Here is an 11897-nt window from a genome sequence, read left to right on the forward strand (position 1 = left end):
AAACGTCGCCTAGACACCCCAACTTTTACACGGGAAGACACCCGAGGACACCAAAACCTGCATACCTATACCCGTGAAAATCTACGAAAGCATATATATATATATATATATATGCAGGTTTTGGTGTCCTCGGGTGTCTTCCCGTGTAAAAGTTGGGGTGTCTAGGCTACGTTTCGACGAGGTCTCACTCGTCATCTTCAGGCTGGTGCTTTCGGCTTCTTGTTACTGGAACAGAGCAGGATCTCAGTGTTTGAGTTCCTATAAATACTGTTGAGGAGGTGTGGTGTATAGCCTCCAATGTTCTGGGCAGAGAGGAAGTTCCCAGGCTAGTGTGCCTTTTCTTCTTTTGTTCCTTAATTGCTTGGGGGATATCTTGAGTGATTTCTTGAGTGATATCCTGAGTACCACTTAGGTGGGTCATTATATATTGCTTTTACTCACACACGCACATACACACACACATCCCAAAATACAAATTTTAAACAATTTATGACTAGGTTCAACTTTTCTCTATCTGGCCCTCAAGACTTTCTCCAAACCTCATCCCCACTTCGCACCATCCTCACTCCCAACCCTGTTTTGCACTCTCATTCAGTGTTTTTTGTTTACCTGACTGAAGCATGTATTTGAACTTGCCAGGGCAATGAACCTGAACTGAATATTGCCTTTTACTTGCCTGGGTGGAGTATTTAGAAGTGTGTGAATATCTGTAGTAGCTCTGCTACAGTACGAAGGAGAGGCATTGGGAGTAAGTCAGAGTCAGCTCAGCCTTTAGACAGATTGAGCTGGCAGGAGCCCCCACAGTGGCAACCTGTGGGGGCCCACCTGCTCTGCCGCCTCTGCCACCAGTGCAGAAGTGACACCAGTACTGGCGCTGATTTGGACTGAAATCACATCTGAAATCACACGAGATCTTGCGGAACATGCAAGATCTCATGCAGTTTTGGGGAGACCTTGCCCAAATTGGGCAAAATCTCACCCTAAATTAGCACCAATACCACTGCTGCCTTGCTGCCAGTGGTGGAGGCAGCAGGGCAGGCAGAGAAACAGTGCCAGCGGCAGCAGGTATGGCAGCAATGGCCATGGCAGGGCAGGGCAAGGCGGCAGCTCCTGTTTTGCCTGAAGCGTTGAAATGGGATACACCACTGCTGGTTCTCTTTTGGCCATTGTGGGGGAATCATATTTCTGCTCTTAAGCATGGGAGAGTATGTGTTTGAGTTTCAGTTCTTTTGTCTTGTATACTCCATTGGCCTATTCCTATTTACCGTACTTTTCCGTCTGTAATATATAAGACGCCCCCTATTTTGGGGAACTGGAATTTATGAAAATGGGGGGAGGTGGCACAAAGTTGTTGAGCTTTTTTTGCGGAGGGATGCACAGAGTTGTTGAGCTTGGGGGGGGGGGTTTCCGAGGGTTGTAGAGCTTTTTCTTTTTCTAGGGAGGAATGTCGAAAACTGCTCACCCACATGCATCGCTAAATCTGACCCCCGTATGTCCCCTCGCCACCAGAAGCAGCAAATTGCCTGCCCATTTGCTGCAGTACAGTATTGGCCAATCAACACCACCCATTGATGCAGCAACCAATGACATGCACAATAGCCTCTGACAGCACGGCAGCAACCAATATAAATGTATACCCATGTATAAGACGACCCCAACATTTTAGCATGATTTCTAAGAGGGGAAAAATAGTCTTATACATGGAAAAGTACGGTAAATTTTGTTATTAGGTTGTATTTTAATATGCTGCCTGAGCTTTGCATTTGTATATAACCCTTTGTGAGCCACTTTGGGATCTTTGGCCAAAAGGAAGCATAGAAATAAATTGTAACATGACATTTTCCCTGGGTTCTATGGAGGAAAAGCTATACTAACTCTCTCTCTCTATATATATATGTATATATTGTGTGTGCAATCTCTTTTTTGCTGGAATGCCTTCTCTCCCCCCTCCCTATCCCAACCACAGAGAGGATTTATGGGTGCTAAATGTCATTGAAAAACATTGCAAAAAACAAACCCAAGCTGCTCTGCAGCTTAGCATACATGGCTACAGCAAACCCCATCCTAGCGAGTTGGAAGCGTATCACTCTGAGCATCTGCACCACTCCTCCTTGGAGAGCGCATACTAATCATCTCTCTTCATGGTCAGTAACCACATAAGGACAGCACCAGACGATGCCAGTGGTTTTGGTCCTGTAGCATTTATGTGCTTCCCTGAAAAAGAGAGGCATGCCAGAGAATATTCGTCAGCCTTGTCTGTTGGTCTCCTCTCTTGATTGAGGCAGATGTTTATTTTCCATCTGCACTATATGTCAGTGCAACTGCAGCCTTCATCTGGCAAAGGGGGCCTCTAATAATATGAGGCCATTGCATGAAACTGCCGGAGAGATGGCTCTGGTGAATAAAAATCAGGTTAGAGCGGGAAACGTTTATTCTTCATTTTGAGAAGCCCTTTTAACAAATGAAAATTTGCCTCCTTCTCCTTTTGCCAAGCATAGGACCATGTTTATTTCCAGCTATATGGGTCACGGAGGATTCCCAGCTGTTAGATAGAGTCAGTTGTGCATTGCTGCACTCAACAACATCTGTTTCACAAAAACAGTATCCAGCTTTTAGCGCTCAAATGGAGGTTATACCATATGCCAGCAGACCACTTAGTTTTTACCTTGGGAACCAACTTTACACTAGTCAAGGTAACAGACGAAGTACTGAGTATTTAAATGGTAGCGGCCTTTGGTTGCATCTTCATTCGCTCCAACTATATATAGTAAAATTAGTTCCAAGCATACACCACAAGCTGTTCCTCTCTTCAATTATTCATTGGGAGAAAGTTTGTTTGCAAAAGCGTTCAAATGTTCATCGAGATCGACTCTGATATTGAAAGTGGCACCGTAAGATGCTTTGGCAAACACAGAATCATGTTAAAATGTCAACTGATATCAGCAATCAACAAAGACAGATCGGGCTGAAAAGCCTTTTGCAAGCAAACAGCGTTTTAAAAGTTACAACAATGTGGATGCCTTTGGAGCCTTAAAGAACATTTCCCGTGTCTTTCTTGCATTTTCTCCTATGTCTATTTGTTGTTTTCCGTAATGATCCGCATTTTACTTAGAGATGGATTAGCTCCTTCATTGGATGTTAATCAAAGAGAGGACACCCACCAAATAATTTAACGGGAATATCTATTTCATTTTCATCACCCTGATTGCTCTATTTGAGAACAATGCAAGCCATATCTTACAACAATACAAGATATAATTCAGCAATAAACCCCCCACCCACACCCCTGTACAGGAGGCTATTATGGCACCAGTGAAATACCTACAGTATGGTCAGTGTAGAAAAGGCTCTGCAATGGGTGCCCCTTGACTCTAACGAAAGGGCTTATAAGCAAATCTCTCTACTACTTGCATTGTCATTTTGTGCCATAGATGTGACTGCTAAATTCTACTTCTGGGCTGGCAGAAGGAGAATATCTGCTGTCACTGCCTCTGCTCTTCAGTCCCAAGCAGAAGCTTCAGCCACCCCCAAATAAGGTAGATGGGGGAGAAGTACAGGTGATCTATGGAGCGTCTCTGTGCTGAAGGATGGAATAATGGGAGGGAAGGCCCCCCCCCACTGCTTCAAAGCCATGTGGAGTGAAAAGCCCACCTGCATCATACACCCTAGACCTTCTACCTTCACTGCAGAACACAGTACAAGGAGGGGTTGAAGTGACCCTAAATTGGCCAAGTCTGTTTCCCCATGATTGGTCACCTCTCCTCAAGAGATCTTCTCATCCCCTCTCCTTGGGAAAATTCCTTTTGGAGTCCCCTTTAGGTAAGGGTGATCATGTTGGAGGAAATGCATCCATACTAAGGGTGAAACCACCATTCCCAAGAGAGGATTCATGGTTGGGCAGGGCATGCTAGCCAGCATTTCACAGGTAGAAATAGGGCTGCACTTGTAACGTATGTTTGGTCATACCAATTCTCAGAGCAGTAACAAGCCCAACTGCACAATGCTCATGACGCATCCCATATCAGAAAGAAGAACCACCCCTACCTTAATAATGATCAAGTTTGGGAACCCACTTGCATGATGAGGCAACCAGGTTTGACTCCATAAACATGGTGTCCTCCAGATGTTATTGGACTACGACTCCCATCCTCCCTGAATATTAGTAACATTGGCTGGGGCTGGTGGGCTGATGGGCATTGTGGTCCAGCAACATCTGGAGGGCACCACATTGGCCAACCCCTGCTATGAACTGGTTCAGCATTTTCCATGTCAATGCCTTTCAGCTGCCTTCTGGACAGCTCGACTTCTGCTTTGCTCTTGGCCAGCCCCCTGACTTTCTGACACTGCTGGGCAACATCTACCTGTCAGTTATTCACAAAGCCTTTCTGGACTTGACCACTTCCCTACCAGAAGACCAAAAAAGGAGCGGCATAAGCCTAGGTCTTCCTAGTTCATATCCTTATGAGCATTATAGCCACCATGGATCTCAAATCTCCACAGTAATCAAGCAACTGCAGACATCCTTGTTCAAACTTTTCAATTACTAATAGCCAGGGAATAGACTTCACGCTTTTTACACTATTCTTGAATTTATGCACTAAATAATGGTAACTGGCCTCAGTCATTTTATTTTTATAATGATTTTTTGATGCCATTCTTCTTCTTCTTTTTTTAAAAAAAAAATTCCACTACAATCTTGTATACACACAAACACACACATCTCCAAGCTGCCTTTCCAGGTGGGTTTTCCCAAGCTCTCACAGCTCTCATTTGAATCAGGTTTTTACAGTTACATCTGTGCAAACACGGAAAACGAATGCAACATAATGGCACTGAGATGGAGGAAGTTAAGCATACCTCTCCACCTGCCAAAACCCAGATGTGGGGAATAATATGGCACAGAATCCTCAGATACAAAGCATGCAACAGTAAGTTTTCTCCAGAAAGCTTCCAAAAGAGGCTCTTTGCAGTTCTGTTCAAGTTCATGGGTATTTGTTTGTGCTTTTATGTTGTTGCTGCAAGCAGTTGGTGGAAACACATCCATGAAATGTTTTTGTCATTTGCTTAAGTTTTTCATTCTGTATAAGTAAATTCTAATGCTGTCCATTAAACCAAACTACAGACTATTTAACATTACCAATTTCATGCAAAATTAGAAAAAAAAACTATTATTGGGAACTTACATTAGTGCTAGTTTATTTGTATTTGCAAAGCTCTTGTTAAGTTTATTTTTTAAACAAGCAATGTAGGGTTATTACCGTCATTCCATCCTTCTTGCAAGTCTGCTATGATGTAACTCCACCAGCTTATGCTTCCCCCAACCCCCTGAGACAGGTTAGGCAGAGCTGGGGAGAGGGAGAGAGAGACGGGTCCAAAGTCACCCAATAAATGTCATGGCCAAGTAGGCATTTGAATTGGGTCTTCCTTGGCCATGGCACTTCCAGACTGTCACTATTTTAGGTGGGATTCAACAACATGCTAGCAGGCTGCACAATTAAAGCTGATTTGGAGTGCTTGCAAAACAAACCCACTTCACAAAAAGATCAGGCTTTTGCAAAAAGGAAAGCTAATACATTGTTACAACAGTTGACACACATCCTGTGCTCTCCTTCTGAAGACAGCTTTCATGTGGGTGATGTCCCAAGCCTTGGAACTGGGCAAACAGAAAGGGCACTTTTTTGTAGACATTGGGCATGCAAGGAATGTTCACACCAGTGCTGTTACCTCTGCATCTTATAGATGGAGGCAGAGTTGAAAGGAGTGGCTTGTTGTCATATGTATCCCCTTGTACTTTCCTGGAAGGGGATGGCTTTACACTGACATGGGAAGGCATGCAAGTCATCTCCACTGGCAGTAACATAGCACTCAGGTACTGAATGACACGGAAGTGGACTGTTCCTCTGACAACCTGCTTGGAACTTCCCTGGATCCAGATCTCCACCTCCTAATCCACTGGGAACCTCCCTAGGATCAGACTCTTCCTGGTGTCCAGAATTCCCATACCCTAACCTGCTAGGACCTTCACCCAGGCTGGACTCCTCCAATTCCCTGATCTACAGCTCATCCTCATCATCTGACTGCCCTCTCCACAATGTCTCCATGGGGCTCATGACATGTGCATGTCAGCTCCAGAAGATGTCAGGCTAAGCGGATTAAAAATGCAGATCTTTTTTAAACATTAATGTGAAATCTGTATCTTCAATGTTTTAATTGCTTTGACTCTCTGAAGATTATGTAACTATGGTCTCCATCTAAGTAATATATTAGGCATATATTTTTAAACAGTCAACAACGGAAGTAACTATCACCATAGTGTTCAACTATAATTCTCGATTCTCTCTGCAGTGTCTCTGCTGTCGGCCATAGTCCTTCTAGATAATTTGCTTCAAAGGTTACCTAAGATTTGCAGGTCCTCTTAGTTATGGGTAACATCCCACCTACAAAGCTTTGGGGAAAGGAAAGATAAAGTAATAGTATTTGGAGTTCATCAGTACCAGTCACAATGCTGTGTCAACTTTGGCAATAGCAGCATAAGCAAATAATATCACGTCATAATAGTAATAGTAGTAGCAATAGTAGCAGTACAATTAAAAACAAGTTGTAAGGCACCAGTGCTCTCCAGCTAGGAACTCTAGCAGTAGGGCCCAAGGCTTTCTATGTCACCAGAGCAACTTGCTTAAGAAAGGATCCACTAGATCATTGTTCTTCAAGCTTGTGTCCTCCAATGTTTTTGGACTAGAACTCCCATCATCCCTAGCTAGCTTAGCCAATGGTCAGGGATGATCCAACTCAAGGCAAAGGAACACTGCAGTAGATTGCTCTCTGCTGTTCAGCAGTGCCACTGCTGCATAATTCCAGAGGGTGGTGGGGAAGCTCCCAAATGAGGAAGGGGCAGGTAACACAATGAATCAACAGGGTTCCATTGTGTCCTGTACAGGTGCTGACTTTGGACTGGCCCCTCCATCTGAGTAACCTGTTACTGAGAAACAGACTAAGCTGCTTACTTATTTAACTTTTTCATTCCAGAGCACCAGGCCCAGCACAACTTAAGTGTACTAAAAACATAAGTGTGTTCATAAATACTTCCCAAGGCTTCTTCAGTAAGTGCAAGCTCAGTTCCTTGACCAGTTTAAAAGGTAGCTTGACATTTTGAAGGCAGGCCCACATTTTCCTGTTGGTCAAACAACTAGTAACAGCCAGAGAAAAAGACAACAATGGCGAAGAAGCAGGAGTGGCTCAAGACATTTTGTTGCCTTAGGCGAAGGGTAAGATGGTGCCTTCCTAATATTTCATTTATAGAATACTAAGTGGGTTGGCAGCTGAATCTTATTCCAGTACTGACAAAGGGATTATTTTATTCACAGCATCTAAGAGCAATAGGTTAGGTATAGGAGTAGTTCAGTACAAGGTAGACCGCATGGTACACAGAGCTCTGTCCTTCCACAAAAAGGATATGGTCAGAGAGCTCAGGAGGAACAACTGTGGAGCTCTTAGTGGTGACCCTCAGCATCTACCACCTGAGGCAGTTGCCTTACTATGCCTCAAGGTAGGGCCAGCCCAGAAGAGGAGGACAATATGATGTTGTTGATGACACTTGGGATTTGTTTTCCATTTCAAGAGACTTCTTATTGACAGATCTCCCTTGGTGTTGCAGCGTATCATAAATCCACATCCACAGACTTTGAAAAAGGCAGAAACAGCCACATGCCTTTCCACGAGCTTTGAAGATGTGTGGCTTAATTCCTCTTTGAGTGCTGGAGCAATGAGTGAGCTGCATGCCCTCGAGGCAGAGAGCCATGAGCATGTGCTCAGTTGGCACTTTGGAGAGTTCTAGGAGACAGCAGCTTTGCTATAGGCTACAAGCACATCCCATGCTATAGCCCACAGTGTTTTTAACACTTTTGCACACTCTGTGAACTGTGATTAATTAAAAGTTAGCTTTGGCTCCTCCAAAGGAAAACCCTTTCTTGCAAGTTGATCTTGTTTGTAAGACCTTCATATACATACACAAACATATCCACTTCCATTTAAATGAATAATCAGCACCGTGCCAAAGACAAGGTTTGGTGATGGATTTTTTTTAAAAAAACACATTTAAAACTTATTAAAATGCATGAAGAGGAGGAGGAGGAGGAGTAGTAGTTTGGATTTGATATCCCACTTTATCACTACCCTAAGGAGTCTCAAAGCAGCTAACAACCACCTTCCCCTTTCTCCCCCACAACAAATCCTCTCTGAGGTGAGTGAGGCTGAGAGACTTCACAGAAGTGTGACTGGCCCAAGGTCACCCAGCAGGTGCATGTGGAGGAGCAGGGACACGAACCCGGTTCACCAGATTATGAGTCTATCGCTCTTAACCACTACACCGCACATCTCTTGGTCAACTTACCCTAGGCTTCCAAAAACTGATGTAAGCAGTTAGGCCTTACAAAGGGTGGTATCCAACTAATGTGTTCCATCAGTACTAATATTTCTAGTTGTGCAGTGGAACTCCCCACTCCTCTCTCTCTGTGTGCTCCCCAAATCTGCTTTGGAATGCTGGGAGGAGATACTTGAACAGATTTAGGGGCTGCATGGGGTTCAGCAGTGCTACTATTGCATAATTCAAGAGGGTGGTACTGCCAGTGGTGTAGCTAGCCACTTGGGTGCCTGGTGCGGGGGCATGTCCTGCAGCTGGGGACAGGGCAATCTGCCCGTAGGGGCAGGATGAGCTGCCCATGAGGGCGGGGCAATCCGCCCATGGGGGGGAGCCTCTACGACACTTGGAGCCTCTCTGCCGCCTCCCCCTCAGCTGTAGGGCAGTTGGGGGAGAAGCAGTAGGCAGACGCAAGTCCCACACTGCCGTTTCAGGCAGCGTGGAACCTGCAGGTGCCTAAGCCACCACATCCTGAAAAGTTTCATGCGCCCAATTTTTTATTTTTTAAAAAACTCATTTTGTCACCCGCCCTCAGTGATGACACCTGGGGCGGACTGCACCCCCTGCACCCCCTTCCTCCATCACTGGGTACTGCAGCTGCCAACTGAGCAGGGGGGAGGTGACGCAATGAGTCAACTGCACATTTATAGTCCCACTCCATTGTTTCAAGGCTTATGCTGGCTTTCCCGTGTTCTAGTGTACCTTCTGCTGTGGGAAGCCTTTTCTACTTGTGGAGCTTCCCCGCACCATGAAGAACCCTGGAAGATCATGTGGGGAGCCTCCATGAATAGAAAAAAACTGAAAAACTCACACTAGAACATGAAGAAGCCAACACAAGCTACATGATTATGAGAGCTCAAGACAAGGTCCCCCGGGAAAGCACCCCCGGGTGCAAGTAGATAAATAGGGACCGCTTTCTAGCGGGAAGGTAAACGGCGTTTCCATGTGCGGCTCTGGCTCACCAGAGCAGCGATGTCATGCTGGCCACGTGACCCGGAAGTGTCTCCGGACAGCGCTGGCCCCCGGCCTCTTGAGTGAGATGGGCGCACAACCCCAGAGTCTGGCAAGATTGGCCCGTACGGGCAGGGGTACGTTTACCTTTACCTTTTACTATGCTATTGATTTGCTTTCTTATTATGAAATTGTTATTGTAGTATTTGTTTGACATACATCTTTGTTTCTTTGTTGTAAGTCACTTTAAGCACATATATTTTTGGTGGAAAAGAGGCATGACAAATAAAATGAATGAATGATTGAAGTGGCTATCAACATACCTACTCATGGTTCTACCTACCCACTTCATACCAGGTCCAGCAAAGGAAGCTTGTCTACAGTCTTGTCTACAAATGGGTAGCAGACTTAGTGCCACAGACATAACAGAGTTGAATTGAAGCCTGAGACACTTAGAATGTATTGGGATGTTCATACACACCTGAAGAGGCGATGTACATTTGATAGTAAGAGGTATTGACACTGTTACTATTACAAGGAGACAGGCAGCACTACCACACTGGTGAACAACAGGTTATGTGTCAGTGAAGAATGCATGTGAGAGCAATCTGTGAATTCAGAATGACTATGGAGAAGATAAAATAAACAAAAATCTATAAAATGGTAAGGTCTCCAATTGTGCACACATATAGGCTTTCTATCCAGGCATCTTACTTTCCACTTAGAATTGTCATTAATCTATTTAATACCAGCGAAGGGGAAGCTCTAGAATAAGCAGTGCTATTTCTCTAGAAAAAGAGGTGCCAGAACTCACGATGAATACCTGCGTCATTCTATAAGAAAGGCAATGGCACCCACCTGAGAGGTGCCGGAACTGAGTTCCTGTGAATTCCCCCTGAAAAAAGCACTGAGAATAAGCATGTGATATTCTAGCTCAATACACACAGGAGGTGACAATAATATTAGAATTATAGTGGGAGGGGTAAACTGGAAACCTGCAGCTAACTGAACAGTAGTTATTGGATTACCGAAAAGGCAAGGCATTATGAAAGGTGCTGTTTCCTGTCTACCTTATACACGGTTCATTCTTTGTAGATCTCAAGTTTGCTTAAAACGAAATAGGTTTCCTAATCTGCAATTGCCCACAAAGTGGCTTCCTCGGAGCATCCTGCCCCCTGTTGTTTTCCAACTCAGTGTTTGGCTGGTTAGAACTTTCTTTCTCTTCCCCCTCAAGGCAAAAAGCTATTGCTGATGAAGTGATTTCATTTAGCTCAAAATGATCCCTGTTAGTTACATGAAAGATGGAACACTTATTCTCTTACGCTGGTATGCAGAGTCTCCTAAGTACAAAATACACATCAAGGGCCAATTACACATGAAAAACCGCTGATGGTATGAGAGCTGGTTAATATTTCTGAATTATTAAGTCTGACAGCATAATCATGCCTTTTTGTTGTTTAGGCTGTTGATACCAGATGTTGAATGCACAGCAGAATGTAACAGCATAATAGAAGACATTTTAAGGTAGCACCGTTCTGCAGAATGGAACAGAAACTGCTTTGGGTAACTCCAAATGTAGAAAAGCAGATGCTGGATTCCAATAAAGGGGCAGCTTTGTGTAGCAAAATGCTTGTGGCCTTTCCGGATACGTATGGCTGCATTGATATTTCGCCACGAATACATCCAGGCCACCAATTTATTCCTACTGAGTGGTGATTTCTGTACTTGCTGAATTCTGGGGTGCAAGATTAAAGAAGGCTCTTAGAAAAGATTCACCATAGGATTAGCTTCGGTTTTAGCAGGTTTTCAGGATATTAGAGTTCACAACTTAGCTTAAGTTTGGTGATAATTCATGTGATTAATCTCTGGTCAGCCCACTACTCCTATAGTTTGATGTTAAATTAGATATGCCATAAATTGTGTGAATGAAATTAATGTGCATGTTTTCATATTAATTTGCATATAGTCTGTCATTCACAAAGAGGTCACAAGATAGCATTAGTTTCATTGAAACCAAGTCAAATAAAACCAAATCCCTCTCTCTCTTCCTCCAACCACCCCCACTCTCTCCTTTAAACCATCATCACACTAAATACTAATGCAAAATATACATAATTGCAGCTGAATCATCACAGTCCAAAAACTCCTATATCTATTTGCCTGTATGTTGTTGTCTACCTGACCTTAACCCTCAGGTCCCTGAGAAGGTTACAACATTAAAACAAAACATTTAAATCAGTTTACAACAACTTGCAATCACAAAAATAAGATGGGCCCAAAAATTATACACATCAAGTGTCAAAGGAAAGAGGTGCTTTTGGCATAATTTGGCAATTTCATCAACTGAGGAACTATTATGCAAATTTCATCCACTTTTGGCCAAAGGAAGAAAGGTGATAGCTGTTTTCTGAATTTCTCAATGTGTGTGTGGCAACCCAAGAATATAATAATAATAATAATAATTTATTATTTGTACCCTGCCCATCTGGCTGGGTTTCCCCAGCCACTCTGGGCGGCTTCCAACAAAGAT

Source organism: Podarcis muralis, chromosome 8 (genome assembly GCF_964188315.1).
Source record: "Podarcis muralis chromosome 8, rPodMur119.hap1.1, whole genome shotgun sequence".
In the NCBI taxonomy this organism is placed as follows: Eukaryota; Metazoa; Chordata; class Lepidosauria; order Squamata; family Lacertidae; genus Podarcis; species Podarcis muralis.